At 34.0% G+C, this 15,961-nt stretch overlaps 1 pseudogene; it reads right to left on the reverse strand.

Annotated features, from left to right (window-relative positions):
* Positions 1-982: 982 nt before the first annotated feature.
* Positions 983-15,961, reverse strand: part of LOC149529427 (methylesterase 1-like) — an 85,390-nt pseudogene continuing 70,411 nt past the window's right edge.

Consider the following 15,961-nt stretch of genomic DNA (forward strand, 5'->3'; position numbering starts at 1 on the left):
TTTCTAGATGGGTTGAGCTACCAGGTAGTCAGACATGTCACATTAGGCTATGAATTTGAAGCTTTGTGTTTATTTTCATTATCGCCTTGTCATCATTATCACATATTCATTTTCCAAATTCTCGTACTATTTGATATTCATTGATTCACCCACTGCCCGTAGCTCTATAGAAATCTTTGAAAAGGATGGTCTCTGTACTAGATCAAATGACCAACATCTTTCCATGAAAGACTTCCAAGAAGCTTCCCAAAACCAATTTGGAATTGTTGGACACAAGTGTATTATTAATGATTCCCCTTATTATTTCCCAAAATGCATGTTAGTGTAGGGCTCTTCTCCTATAAGAAGTTCCCACATCACTTATTCCAAATGAATAAACATCAACTTTCTCAGTTACCATCCCCTTTTCTTTTTAAAAAATGTGGACAACTCTTTTATTTCTAGCAGGCCCTTGTAAAATGCATAAGTTGCTGCTATTAACGTGGGCTCTTTTGTTGGGTGTATTCTATATCTTTTGCTTCGATCACTACCCTTAGACTTTTCCAACTACTTAATTTGCTACACATTGACTCCTCTTTTCTTTGACAAGATCATTTAGCAAAAAATTGAACATTTTCAAATTGTATTTGAAATCAAACCTCCTGACCATGGCATCTCATCCATCTGACAGAAGTAGTCAAGCCCCAAAGTGGGTCTGGTGAAAAAAAATTCGTTTCCAAACACTTGAAAAGTCAAACTAATCCATTCATCCTCTGATATTGATCAAAATCAAATTTGATCATCAAACTATCATTTACCAATCATTTTATCACTTTTTTGCAAATTGTCAATTTTGCGCCCGGAGGTCCGTTGACTGGCCTTAAAAACTGACCAAAACACTTGATTGGGCCCTAAAAGCTGGCACACTGATTCTTTTCTCTGCATACTTTCATTCTTCCAAACCTTGTCTCATGAAAAATTTGGGGTCAAAAGATATTGACCATCAAAGTCGCCCGTTCAAAATTACCTGCACAAAAACATGTCAGAAAGCAATAAACTTTGTTTGAATTTGGCTTGGAAAACTAGGCAAACTGACACTTGGAGAAATGAAACTCAAGGAATTGGTTCTCTATCATGACAAAATTATGGATCTAGGATTTGGGCTCATGATGAATAACAAGATGCAAATGGTGATCGGTCAAAGTGAGCTACTTGGATTTACAGATTGAAATAAATGACAGACAGTGATTTTATGCAAATGGATTCAGCAAGATGTTAAAACTGGCATGATTAAAGTATTTTCAGAGGACAACATAATGGTACAATCCATTTGATCTTACCAATCATAGATTACAAGATATGATGTCACGAACAGGGGTACTAACAAATCTGCAAATGTTAACACCAGTAAAAAGATAAAAATTGATTTTGGAATCGCATTTGAAAATTGATCAAATGGATTTTTCATAAGCTAAAACTTGAAACATAACAAGTTTTTGACATCTTCAACACAACACAAATAGAAATTTAGCTTTTCAATCAACTAGTCAAAATTTACAGTACATCAAACAAGGCTTCCCAAAATTAGGTGCAAAGTGCAAAAGCATGAAAACAGTGACTGGCCAACTTTGAGGGATTCAAAACCTAGTTAAAAAAACTCAAAATGACTCAAAAAATGAAACATAGGTTCTTGGATATGGAAACTAGACACTCCCAAAGTGGTGAATCACAAAACATTCCTGGGTGTGAGATATTCAATTGCAAACACAACCTCTTGTCATTGTTTGACACAGGTGAAAATGCAAATTTGAAACTAGCTCAAAATAAGACTTTACAAAATAACTCAAAATGTCAATTTATCATCAAGGAACAAGTGGATGGGCTGAATGGAAGGTGTTAGAAGCATTAAACACCTTATAGGGCTCAAAAGTACAGCCAGGTACATTTGCATCAAATAAGCATTTATGGGGCTTGATTTCTCAAAATTTTCAAAATGTGACTAAAAATGAAGCACACAATTTTTAGTCCCAACACCTTGATCTTTGGTGATTTTTCCCTAAGAAAATTTTTTACAAGTTTTTTATAAAAAATATTAAAAAATCACGCATAGGGTTTAGACCACTCATGGGTCCCAACATGATCACTTTGAAAGTAAGAATATTATGATCACATTCATTAAGATGGCATACATAAATAAAATGAGAGATATCCAAAGAGTAGGCATACTCCTTGAAATTTGTGAGTCAATAGAGAAACAAATAAAACTAATTTCCAAATCAAAACTTACCAAGACATAAATATTTTACCAAATAATGCACAATTCAATGGAAACCACTCCAAATCTCACTAACCATCCTTTCAATTATTAAAAATGGTTGACCACAAAAGGAAGTATAAAAACTCTTATGGAGTCTGTTGAAGTTTAAATTACCAAGTAATAAAATACTTGATACCAAGATGGTGAAATAAAACTTAGTCTAAGGGTTAGGTATTTCCTGTGTTTAACTAAGAAATCCTTAGATCTAGACCCAACTTCAAGAAAACCACAAGGATTTTTTACTCTTTAGGTTCTGCAAAACCAAGGCAGGTGCACTTGGGGGATAAAAGGATTTGCAACTATATATTATCTTCACACTTCATTCATATAGTGATATTCTTTTACAAAACCTATCCCCTATAGAAAATATTTGATCAAATTTTTCTCAAATTTGCTGATAATTTTGACTAACAACAACTAACCATAACACAAAAATTAAATACAACCAAGTGTTGACCAACAATTAAATTTTTCATATATGAAAAGTCAAATTTATTTTGGAATTTTAATCTATACTTTATGCAATTCTATAATCCCTTCTCATGCAAACTAACCAAAATGATCAGTGACTCATCCATTGGTAATCAGATTCTACTTAGCAAAATTGTTTGATCTAATCAATTGCATTACAATAAATATTATCAGCAATTTACCATAAACCTCATTCTTATGCACATCCTTCTTATTGACTAGAAATCCTATCACCTCACTAAAGAATTTACTTAATTCATTGAATTAAAAGCAATAGCAATCTGATATATGAATTATTCTAGTTGTACTAAAATGAATAGGCTTTACTTGCACAACCTCAAGATAACTAGTTAATAACAATGGAGACAAGATTTAGAGAAAACATATATGGTGGTAACTCTCCTTTGTATTAATTTTCTTTTAAAATCACAGAACACTAATGTAAAACTCAGAACAGCTCAGGATAAGACAACATGATCCTTCAGTGTTAATGTACTCTCAATTTGCAGAGTAAAATACATCACAAAATTAACATCGAGAATACTAGACCAAACATAAGCTTAGAAGAAAACTAAAAGTTAAAAAGAGTTGAGACCTTTTCTCTAGCCTTGGGATCTCATCTATATAGCATGAGATGCAACAAGCTTTAGGCTCATAGAAAAATGATAGCTATCCTAAAGACAAAAAGATATTACAAAAAAGTTACTTTCATAAAAGACAAAATTTGGTGCAATAGAATGTTTACATCATGAATATTCATTTTATGGGACCACTTTTGCTGTGACTTCTTATTGTTGAGGAGCTTAACTGATGATTGGCATTGATGTAATTGTCATTCGTCAAATTGTGTGACCATTGGATTTACCTATGATGGACCAAGTTTTGATATTTGAAAGTTGAGTCTAACTCATGGTTCTCCATCCAAGTCATCGTGTACTGAAAAACCAATAGCTATAGTTGATTCTTTTGCTTCCAAGTCATCATTTTGAACTTTTATACTTGTTACAGTAGTTGATTGTTTATCTATTCCTTCTTTTTCTTTAATTGATGGATCCATAATTTGTATTTCATTTTAGTCCACCTCATCTTCATTAGTTTCATTGAATAGTAATTGTTTTGATTATACAAAATTTTCCATCCACTTGTTGAAAAGTGTGTCATCTGGCCAATTAAAACTCAATATTTCATGCTACTTCTTTATAACATATTCTTCTAGTTTATTTACTTCAACAAACTCCTCTTTAAAAGATTCAAAGAATATTTTAGATTTAACAACTTCCTTAGTCATTTTTGCCAACCATGCATGCCCCTTTTCATGCATGACACTATGGAGTCTAAGGCATAATATATCATCCAATTCTTTGGCACATTCTTCCTTGTCTCTCAATTTATGTATTTTTTTGAGTGCATGAGGGAAAAGCTCAAATTTTTTATCAAGATACTTCGAGAAATAGTTTATGATTCTCTTTTGCAATGCAATTATTTTATCATCAAAATTAGAGAGTCATTAGTCATGTCAAAGGTTTTTTCTATTTGTTCGCAAGATAAGCTAATGACTGAGAAACATAAAAGAGTGACATCTATGTCCCTGTTATTCCATTTATTCACAATTTTCTTCAAAACGGCCTCATTACTTTTCAGCTTATTCTATATAGTCATTAACCTTGCCAATCGTTCATAAAATGTAGGCCATCCAATCTTGTCTACCAGATACATAATTCTTTTTCTTATTTTGTCATCATATTAGATATCCAATTCTACATGTAGTGCCCATAATTTTCTCTTCTCCTCTTGAAAATCCTTGGCTGTATAAAATTGAGGTCTCTACAGAGTATCTAGTAGCTCTATCAGGGGAGTTGACCTGAAAGGTTTTATTAGAGGATGAGGAGGATAAGTGATCTTGGGTTGGGTGGATTATCCCACTATTCTCTTTCCAAATCACTTGTCCACTTGAGCAATCTAATCCTCCAATTGATGTATATTATTTCCTCATGAGCCTTTATCATCTCTTAAAATCTAGCATTGAGATCCAAGAATTTATTCTTGTGTTTTGCAGAAACAACTCCAAAATCCACCATTTCTTTGGTCATTTGGGACACCTTTTCACTATTTACCTCCCCTATCCTATAACCATAAGGTTACCTATATGTTCAACATCTAAGTCTTCTTACATCTTTCTTTTATCCTTTTTTTGAATAGACCATATCACTAAGGCTTGATGATCATTACTGTAATTCAATCCCTTATGGGCCTACAAGATTTCTTCTTCAGTTTTGAACTAGTTGTCTTTCACTTTTCTCATAGTATCAAAAACCATGGCATTTTCAATATTCCATTTAGGTAATATCAAGACTCCTAAATCCTTTAACAACTCTCTTCCTCCTTCAAAGTCCCTTTTGTTAGGTTGCTCTACTTTAATCATTTTACACCTTGCCTCAAAATTGTCAATATTTCTTCTCCAAAAACATTGAGAAAATGCTCTTGATTTGACAAAACTCTCATCATCAATAAATATCTTAGATGCTTCTACTTTTATAGGATCTATTTCTTTATCTCTATAATTTCCCATAGTGAGAGCTAGTCTTGGCATAGGAGGTACCTCATGCACTCCTTCTATATATGTTGTTGTTACTACAATGTCCCTCTCCCCTCCTATTTGTCTCAACTAATCTCTCAAGGATACTTCATCATTTATTCAGAGTGGGGTCTAGGTAGGGGAGTATTCTTCAATAATAGAAGATGATCCCTAATCTAATTTCTATATCTTAGGTGCAAATGGGCTTTCAGAGTGTGGTCTTTTATATCGAGGAACAAGTTGTCCACTCTTGGCCACTATATACTAGGCTTTCTTATGCAATGTGTACTACCTTGTGTTCAAATTCATCTTACTTTCCAATACCTTCTCCACCTAAATGCCCTTATCAAGGTGTGCTTTAGTCAAAATTTCCTTCTTCTCATTCAAAGTTTGCATAAACCCAACAAATCTATCCATCAACATATCTATTTTCACACCCTAGTATTTTCTATTAGCAAGGGGATCATAGTCTAGCACAAAAGCATTTATAAAATCTTGAACCTTGCTATATACTTCCCATTTTTCTTTCCTAACTTCCTACTCTTGTAATGAGAACTTGTTCCTAACTAGATCTTCTGGAAAGTACACCATGTGTTTATCAACTTTGGTGTTAGTTCTTTCTTTGAATAATTCATAAAATCCCTTTGGGTTTATAAAGTGGGCATGTAATTGAACCATTTGATATTTATCTAAAAACATCCCCAAGTGCTTCCATCCTTTTAAAAAAAAAACAAAATTGTGCACAATAGCAACCTGGGGAAAGAAAGTACCTTTCGATTTTCATAATAATTATTTTTCTTCCACTAATCCTATCTGCCACAAGAGCTCGACAATTCCTACCTTCAAAGGCACTTGATATGATAGCACATGTAGTTTTCCAAGAAAGACATAGGCTTTAAATATAATAGATATTGCATATGGGATGATGTCTCCCTAATTGTGACTTACCATTAACCCTTTGGCATGATTTTTTTTGTCTGATCAATTTTAATAGAGATTGAAGTATCCTAGGGCTATCCCCCACTAAAAACATTCTAAGCCAAGAAGCAAAGTACCTATCAAATCTGACAAAACTTGTATTAGTCACCTCCCATGTCATATCTACACTCCATAATTGGACAAGGATCTTCAAATTTCATTTCTTTAGAGAGAAAGGTAACTCCTTTATACAAACATATGTACATTAACATGGAGTATTAGTTGAAAGGTTTATCAACTTTATCCTTTGCAACACCCATTAAATATCATGAATCTCTTCTACAAAGAGATTAGAAAAGTTAAAAATAAAAATCATACCATACTAAATGGTTTGAGCAATGATGAAGATAGTAGAACTTGGGGTGTGGTCTTTCTCATCCATGCCAAATATCCTTTAGAGAGAGAAATACAATACTTATGCTTTGGAGTTTAAATACTTTATCAAAAATGACTCTAAAGTATTTGGAGCAACCAAGGGTAATTGTCCTATCTTGACAAAATGCTCTTGTAGTGGTCCTCCCCTTAAATATACTTTCTGTGTATCATACCTAGCCTAGAGGTCTTCCATATCTATCTTCTCATGAACTGCATGGTTAGGGTTTAACTTGAAAACCTCTCTAATCAATCATGGTGAAACCCTAAAAAGATTATCAATGGCATGATTTTTCACTATCCTAGTTACTGGATCATATTTCTTTGACATTATTGCAAGAAAATCATCATCAACAAAAACTCCTAGGATAATTAATTTTCCAAAGTCAAATTACTATATATTATTTAGAGGAGTTTCAAGTTTTCTTTCTCTAAACCATTTATAAAAAATCTCTAAACCCCCAATAGATACTTCAATGTCTCTCAACTAGTTTTTATTATCATAAAAACCCTCAATGACCAATAAGTTCTTTGGTATGAATTCCTTACCCCTATAAAATTCATTCATGGATTGTAGCATTTTCTCTAAGAAATCTTCATGCACAACCCTTTTTAAGTAATTTTTTCCCTAATAAATTCCTTCATGGAGGCATGTTTAAATTATCTTACTATGAAAATTCTTTCTCAATTTTCCAGAAATCTAGATACTTACCCAATTTTCCTATTTATCTCTATTGAAAATCATTAGCAAAAAATTGAAACCCTCAGAAAATTGCACCCTTAACTCTGAAATTTTTTTCTTTGTGAGAATTATGCAACTTTCATGTTCAATAATGGGAAATCAGAATCCTTATTGTAACACAAAATAGCATTGATCAGAATGAATGCCCCAATAGTCACATTTCATGTTGCACCATGGAATTTAAGATTTCAATCATTGATCTTCACAAATCAAACATCCTAGCTTTAAAACCAAATGATTATGTTACTTTGTGAAACTAGCCATGTGTCAAAAAGGTACTTCCCCACATTTTCTAAAGTTCAAGCAATTTCAATTTGCAAGAAAGTGCCATTCATCGATCTTTGTGAGATTGACGATCATAAAAAGCCTTTGGAAATACTACATTTGCCTTTAATACTTTGGGCCAACTTGCATAGTCACTCTCCAACTCATTAAACCCATAGACTTCTTAGCAAATAAGCATAATACATTTGGTATGTGTCCCAACTTAGCTTTATTAGGAAACTTTTGAATGACTAATCCTACTTGGCTTTTCCAACATGGTAGCTCATAATAAAAATGGCTTCATCAAATACACATGTCATGTAGGCACTTTCTACATCCCATAAAGTTCACACATCTTCAAATTGTGGGAAATGGCCAATTATTGATCCTCAAATAATCTATAGTGTAACATTACATAGTTAAAAATAGTCCCAATCACCCAGTTCATCCAATGAAATGGCTCAAGTTTTTGAGCATGTCCTGGTGGTAGCTTGACAACCCTAAATTATTCTAGTAGGTCCAACTTTTTTAGCTCATTAAGGAACTAAAATCATCAGGGGCTATGTTGCTTCATCATATTTGCTAAAAATTAAACACTTTCATATTGTGAGAAAGTGCTCATCATTAATTTTTCTTTGATCATCAGTTTGTAAAAGTAGACCATACCATGGTTAAAAATACTTTCAAAGAAAACTAGTGAGTTAATTAGTTTCTATTTTTCACTCCCATTCATCCCATCATTGATAACTAAACTAAGAGATCTTCAATGGGATGGATTCTTTGATGTGGGCTAACACACTTTTTGGTTGGGTTAACATCTTGTGTTAAGTCAGTCTCTTTATGTGCCAAGCTAGTTCATTTCCTTCATGTGCCAAGTTGGCTCATTTTTCCTTCATGTGTTGAGTTGTGGGTTAACATGCATTTTCTACTCCAATTAAATTTTCACATTAACCATTTTCATCATTTTGGAGAGTGGCTTTTCTACTCTTTCTAAAATCACAAAATCATTTCTACCTCTTCAACCAAACATTCATGAATTGATCTGACCAACTATTGCATGCTATGTGGCAGATCCTTCTTATGCTGGGTTGCTTTTAATTGGATGGTGATCATATTTTCACATGATGCCCTTTCTCATGTGAAGATATGATGGTCATTAGATCTTGGGGCTTCTTTGGATATTTATGAACACATCTCAGTCATCTATGTGGTTAGATGAAGATCTTGGTCTACGGTTGTGTTTTATTTATTAGTTGGGGATATTTTTGCAACATCTAGGCCATCCATATTCCAAAGAGGATCTACATGAATACTTCATACATTTTCTAGGAAAATCAAATTTATTCCACGTGGCTTAGTTCTATCATTTTCATGGTGGGTTAACTTGCATGTTATCCCATCCCGCATTTCTTTGAGAACGGTGTGGATTTATTTGTAGCAGTCATGGCACATTGCAAGGATAATTTCTTCAAGGAAAATTGACATCTTGGGGCTTGTTTTATGGCATTAATGCATCTCCATGCTTCTTTATTACATTTAATGATGAAAATCTTTTAGATTTGATCTCTTGTGGATAGATGCATTGATTTTGGTTTCTTCCTATCACTATTACATCTGAAGGCATTCCATGATTATATTTCTTATAGATTTTCAATAACTACTAGGTGTAGTTGTTGATTTTGGTTGAGGGAAGAAAATATCTTAGCTATGCTTGAGCTATAAAGGCAAATTTTGTAAATTTTGAAAAGGTTGGACCCTCTCTATTTCTCTGGCATTGGTTTGGATTGTTACTATAAATCCCCTCTGCCTCTAAATTGTATGACATTTTTCCTTATCTCCTTATGCCATTGATGTATTATGCAAGAACTATTTAGCTCTCGTTGGTGTATTGTGGATATTTGTAATCTTGCATGATTGTATCTCTTTTTGGCCTATCGATGATATATAAGTGAATTATCTTCTTCCATGCACTCATTCATTTTGGTTTTCTAATCTACATGTGATTGTTAGATTAAAACAAGTCTAGATGTGTATATCTTTTGGTGTTATGATGGTTCAATAGTTCATATATAGGCAGAGATTGGTTTGAGCATTCTATTTTGGTGCATCACCTCCTTACAATAGATTGGGTAGATTTTTTTTCTTGGATCTCCTTCTCCCTTTTCCTCTCAACAGTAGTTACATTGATCTTGATAGCAAAGGAAGCTGGTCTTCTCTAGAGATTTGACCTCAGAGTGCAAGTCCCATACTTGGAGGCCATTTCCACATTTCATAAGATTGTCCTTAGGTAAAAACTTTGGACAAGGGTGCAAACTTTCATGACAACAATTTTTGGCATGCCTAGTGGGACAAATTTTTTATCCTCATATATCCATTGGTTAGCCAGTTGTAATATTATTCACTAAGAATTTGGGTCTTATTCTCAATGAAATTAGCCTTTGGAGGCATTCAATCAAACACCATGGTGACTCTAGAGAAAATCTACTGGTTTCAAGATAGACCCAGTGCTAGTATGTAAATATCATTTTTTATCTTTTTGTGATTTTCAATTTTTCTATGAAAATGCAGCTTTTGTGAAGCCCTAACCATGTTCCATTTCATAAAAATAGCTACTATTTCCACCATATCATGACAATACTATTATTCAGTCCTCATATTTCCAAGCCCAATCTCAAACCCAACCTATTTATAGTCCTTCTGCTCAAAATTATTACTCTTTTCCTACCCCTACTCCATTAGTCCCAACATCCCCATTTAAAGAGCTTAAAGATATGTTTTTGGAATCCCAAAGGAAGATGGATGCACAAAATAGGAAAATGGATGAAAGCCATGAGCAAGTGTTGGACCTTGATAGGAAACTAGATGAGCTTGCAAGGAAACTAGAGATTGAAAGACATAGGAGGAGATGGCATACCAGGCCTATCTCTAGAAACAAGAAGAAGAGAGGGAGAGACAAAGATATTTTGAGGATAATATTGCAAGGCAAGTTTCTGCAACAAGAGAGGAGGAAATGAGGCTCTAGTTAGGTCATTTTTAGACCAAAGAAGCAGAGGCAACCCTTTCTCCAAAATATGTCATTCCAAGCTTTAAGAAGCCCCTCCATCACAAGAATCTATTTTTGTAACCCCTCCACTCCCTATGCAAGAAATATGGTTGGGTCACGAGCCATCCATACCTATCACCATTCACTCTTTAAGGGTGGATTAGTTTTATTGGACTCTTGATGGCCCAAACATGGAATTTTGGGAGATTGAAACAAAGCATGTAGAACCACAAAGGGAGAAATTATAGCCTGTTGAAGATAAAAAAGAGGTAGCTATTAAGGAGAAGGAAGAGGATCCAATCCTCTTATTTGAAGATCTTCCCTCCTTTTTTGAGGAAGAAGAGAACAACGAGGTTGTTCCTATTCTTGAGGAACAAAATGTGGAACTTGAGGGCCTACTGCAAAAGGAAGAAAGGCCAAACCATGTGTTGCAATAGGATATCTCCCATGATATGAAAGAGGAAGTCTTGCCTTGATTTCCCCAAGTTCAAGAGGTATTAGTTGCTACTCATGAACCACCATGCACTGTAGAGGGAGAGACCTTGTTGCAACAACTACAAGCACAAAAAAGGAAATTTGAGGTAGATCTTTCAAGGAGGCTTGAGGTAGAAGTTTCAAAAAGGATAGAAGCCCAACAACAAGAGAATGAAGCACTTCTTTTAGGGGAGTTGGCTGCACAAAAGGAAAGGTGTGAGAAGGAGCTACAAGAGAAGCTAATGAGCATGATGAGTGCTACATTAAAGGTAGAAGAAATACAACCACCATTCCCTCCCACATCACAAGAGCCTATATAAGTGTAGGAGGTTCAAACTCTTGTTTTCAAGGATTCACATAGGCTTGTGGAAGGATTCATGTTGCAGCTGCAACATAAAGAAGAACACACACTACAAACCATACCATCAGAGCTAGCCCTTGTTGGCCAAGATGATACAATCATTGTAAAGCACAATAGTAAGGTCAAGGATAATTGATTAGACCCAAAGCCATCAAGAGGATGCCCCATTAGGCATCTATATCTACAACAATGCAAGGTTCCCCTAGTCATGCTCATTCTAGAGCATGACGGAGAATTCAACAAGGAAGAGCAAGCATGTTTTGCTCAAGAAGCTAATGCCCTAGTGCTGGAGAGAAAATTTATCATTTTCAGCATTGGTAAAGAGGTTTCCCATGCAACAACATGCTTTTTGTGCTTGCTTCTATTTTCTATTGCCCATATGCATGGAACAAGAAACCAACTTGTGATAAAGGGCAACTATTTTAACAAGCCAGTCAATGGATTTGTTTTATTTTTTCATTATGAATACTTGTATATAGTAGAGTATGATTTTTCTACTTTCAAAGAAGTGCACATGCACATTTGCTCCTTTTTTTGGAGTTTTTCTAAGCTTTTTGAAGCTTTGTGGAGGTTTTTTGTTCTTTGTTGGTTGCAAATTTTTTGCTAGTTACAGGTGGGATAACGTGTCATTTCTTACTGGTGACACTATACCCAATGGATTGCTTAAGACTACTAGTCTATGCTTAGCAAGCAAGCATTCCCTCTGAATCGCTAAGAATGTTGGCCATTTTTGGCCCCCATTCAACCCATCATTGATAACTGATCTAAGAGATCTTTAATGGGTTGGATTCTTTGATGTGGGTTAATACACTTTTTAGTTGAGTTAACACCTCATGTTAACTTAGTCTCTTCATGTGTTGAGCAAGTTCATTTCCTTCATATGTTGAGCAAGTTCATTTCCTTCATGTGCTAAGTTGGCTCATTTTTCCTTCATGTGCTGAGTTGTAGGTTAACACACATTTTTAGCTAGGGTTAACTTTTCATATTAACCATTTTTTTTGTTTCAAAGACTGACTTTTCTACTCTTTTCAAAATCATGAAATCCTTGCTGCCTCTTCAATTGAACATTCATGAATTGTTCTAACCAACTATTGCATGCCACATGGTAGATCCTTCTTATGCTGGTTTCTTTTAATTAGATGGTGGTCATATTTTTGCATTGTTACCATTTTCTCTTGCAAAGATATAATGGCTTTTAGATCTTGGGGCTTCTTGAGATATTAATGAATGCATCTCAGTCATCTCTATGGTTAGGTGAAGATCTTGATGTATGGTTGTGTTTTATTCATCAATTGGGGATATTTTTGCAACATGTGGGCCATCCCTATTCCAAAGAGGATCAACATCAATAGTTCATGCATTTTCTGGGCAGATCAAATTTATTCCACGTGGGTCAATTTTGTAATTTTCACAACAAGTTAACTTGCATGTTATCCCCTCCTACATTTTCTTTAACAACGGTGCAAATTTATTTGTGGCAGTCATGGCATGTTGCAAGGATCATTTCTTCAAGGGAAACTGACATATTGGGGCTTGTTATATGACATTAATGCATCACCATGCTCCTTTATTACATTTAACAATTAGATCTTTGAGATTTGATCTCTTATGGCTAGATGTGTTGATTTCAGTTTCTTCTAGTCACTGTTACATTTGGAGTTATTCCATGATCAAATTTCTTCTAGATTTTCTATAACTATTAGTTGTAGTGGTTGATTTTGGTTTAGGGAAGAAAATATCTCAATTATGCCTAAGCTATAAAGGTAGATTTTTGTAAATTTTGAAAAGGTCGGACCCTATCTATTTCTCTAGCATTGCTTGGCTTGCCACTGTAAATCCCCTCACCTCTAAATTGTATGACATTCTGCCTGATCTCCTTTAGTCATTGATGTATTGTGCAAGAACTATTTGACTCTCATTGGTGTATTTTGACTATCTACAATCTTGCATGATTGTATCTATTTTGGCCTATGAATGATATACAAGTGAATTCTCTTCTTCCTTGCATCACTCATTTTGGTTTTCTAATCTACATATGATTGTTAGATTAAAACAAGTCTGGATTGTTGGCATTAAGTAAAGTTTGTTATTAGTGAAAACACTTATTCAAATTTGGTATGGTTACTCAGATCTTTGATTAGTCTCTAGTGTTTTCCATGTAATTTAGTGGTTACCAAGCTTCATAGTTCCTATCAAGAATTCTAGTGGTTACCAAGTGAATTCAGGCAGTGTGAAGTCCAACAGTTCTTACAAAATAGTTCAATGTTTACTGAGTAGTTTAGTGTTCATTGAGCTTTGAAATTTCTACCAAGTTAATAACTTAAGTCAAGTGAAGCCAGTGCTAATCAAGTTGAATGAAAATAGTGTCTATCAAGCATAGTTTTAGTAAATAGAGAATGCATTTTACATCGAGTTGCATAATATCTATTGAGTTACCAGTGTACACCAAGTTTGAAACTATGTTGAAGTGACTAGTATGAACCAAGCCTCTACTTCTATTGAGTGCATGATGATGCTGAGTAATGACAGTGGATGTCATGTATCAAAAATTCCCCAAGTCAATTTTTAGAACCCAAGTTTCTACATTTGGGCTGACTTTGTAATATTGGTGTTAACTTTTGTATTGGCCGACCTTACAATTATGTGAATTGGATTGGTATATATGTAATGAATTGTATCATATCCAAGGAAGTATTAATATGATATGAGATAATGTGAATGAAATATAAGCATGGGAATGTGAATCAACAGCAGAGCAGAGTGTGTTGCAAGGTCATATCAGGAGTAGCAAAGTTACATCTATCACATAAAGGTGATCAGTATTTCAAGGATCTCAATAAAAAATTTAGTTGTAAGTAAGAGATATATTGTTTCATTATAATAGGTTTATTACCTTCAAATCCTTTAATAGGGTAGACTTAATAGTGTTTTCTTTATATCTCTTTACTGAGTGCATACTTCATTGTATGATTGTAAAACCTCTTACAAGGTGAACCTAGCAGTCCTAATTGCTCCTAAGAGAAAAAATCATTAGAATTAATAATTGTAAGCCTTAATAGGCCAACTTTATGCTGCAATATTGAATTTTTGTGGGTGTCATCCCCACCCCAGGTTTACTTTCTATTTGCAAGGTTTTTGGGTCACCAAACATTGTGTTCAAAGTGTTATATGCTTTTAGTTTCTCATGCATGTAGTAGATTATATCTATTAATGGTAATTGGATTATGCTATTAAGTTCTAAAATTGTTAAAAAATTTGAGGTTACTGATTCACCCCTCCCCTCTCAATAACCTAGCTAGTCTTGAATATTTCCAACATGGATGTGTATGTCTTTTGATGTTATGATGGTTCAATAGTGCATATATGGGAAGAGATTGGTTTAAACATTCTATTTTGGTGCATCACCTCCTTAGAATAGATTGGGTAGATTTTTTTTATTGCATCTCCTTCTCCCTTTTCCTAGAGTAGTTAGGTGCATCTTGATAGCTAAAGAAGCCAACCTTCTCTAGAGATTCAACCTCAAAGCACAAGTCCCACACTTAGAGGTTGTTTCCATGTTTCACAAGGTTTTCCTTAGGTAAAAACTTTGGACAAGGGTGTAAAATTTTGTGACAACATTAACATGATGTTAAAATCATAGTTTAAAAAAAAGGTTAATAGCAATTGTTTTTAGGAAAGTATTTTAAAAATAAACACGAAGAAAATAAAAATAATTTCTAAAGTGCAAAGCTTCCTATGTATTTTCAAAATAAACCAATACTCTCCTTTTTTTTGAAAACTAGGGCATAAAAAATAAGGGTTTCATCAAATGTAAGGTTTTTATCTAGGGTTCTTAATACACATTACCATTAAATTCATGAATCCACTAGGGTTTTCATCATGAAATGCAACAAATTTATAAAATGTGAAAAATAGGCCAAAAATGACTTTGTTTGGGGATGATGAATATGGAGATTCATGCGAGGGCTTAGAATCCCTAGAAGAAGTAGACCACATACTTGACCAATTATTTGTTTGACAACTCTGAGAGAGAAATGACATAGGGAGAAAAACTATACAAGGATTGTACAAAGACTCACTAGAATCTATAAAATGTACAAAAAAAATAGAGAACTAACACTACTATTCATGGAGAATAGGTATTTTTTAGGAAAAATACATCTTCAAAAACTATTTTTGAACTAGCAGTTCAAGAATATTACCTGAAAAATCATTCAAAATATAAGAATCTTTTCGCTATGCAACATCAACTAAATAAGGATCTAGCCATATAGGATCAAAATTGCCATGTCTACCTTTTTTTTCAATCCTAGCATTCCACATTAGAACTAGGTCTTTAGGTACAAACTTTTTAACTATTGTCTTCCTATCATATAAAAATTTGG

Source organism: Cupressus sempervirens, chromosome 11, assembly GCF_028749045.1.
Source record: "Cupressus sempervirens isolate cs-2001-9-10 chromosome 11, ASM2874904v1, whole genome shotgun sequence".
NCBI classification, from domain to species: Eukaryota; Viridiplantae; Streptophyta; class Pinopsida; order Cupressales; family Cupressaceae; genus Cupressus; species Cupressus sempervirens.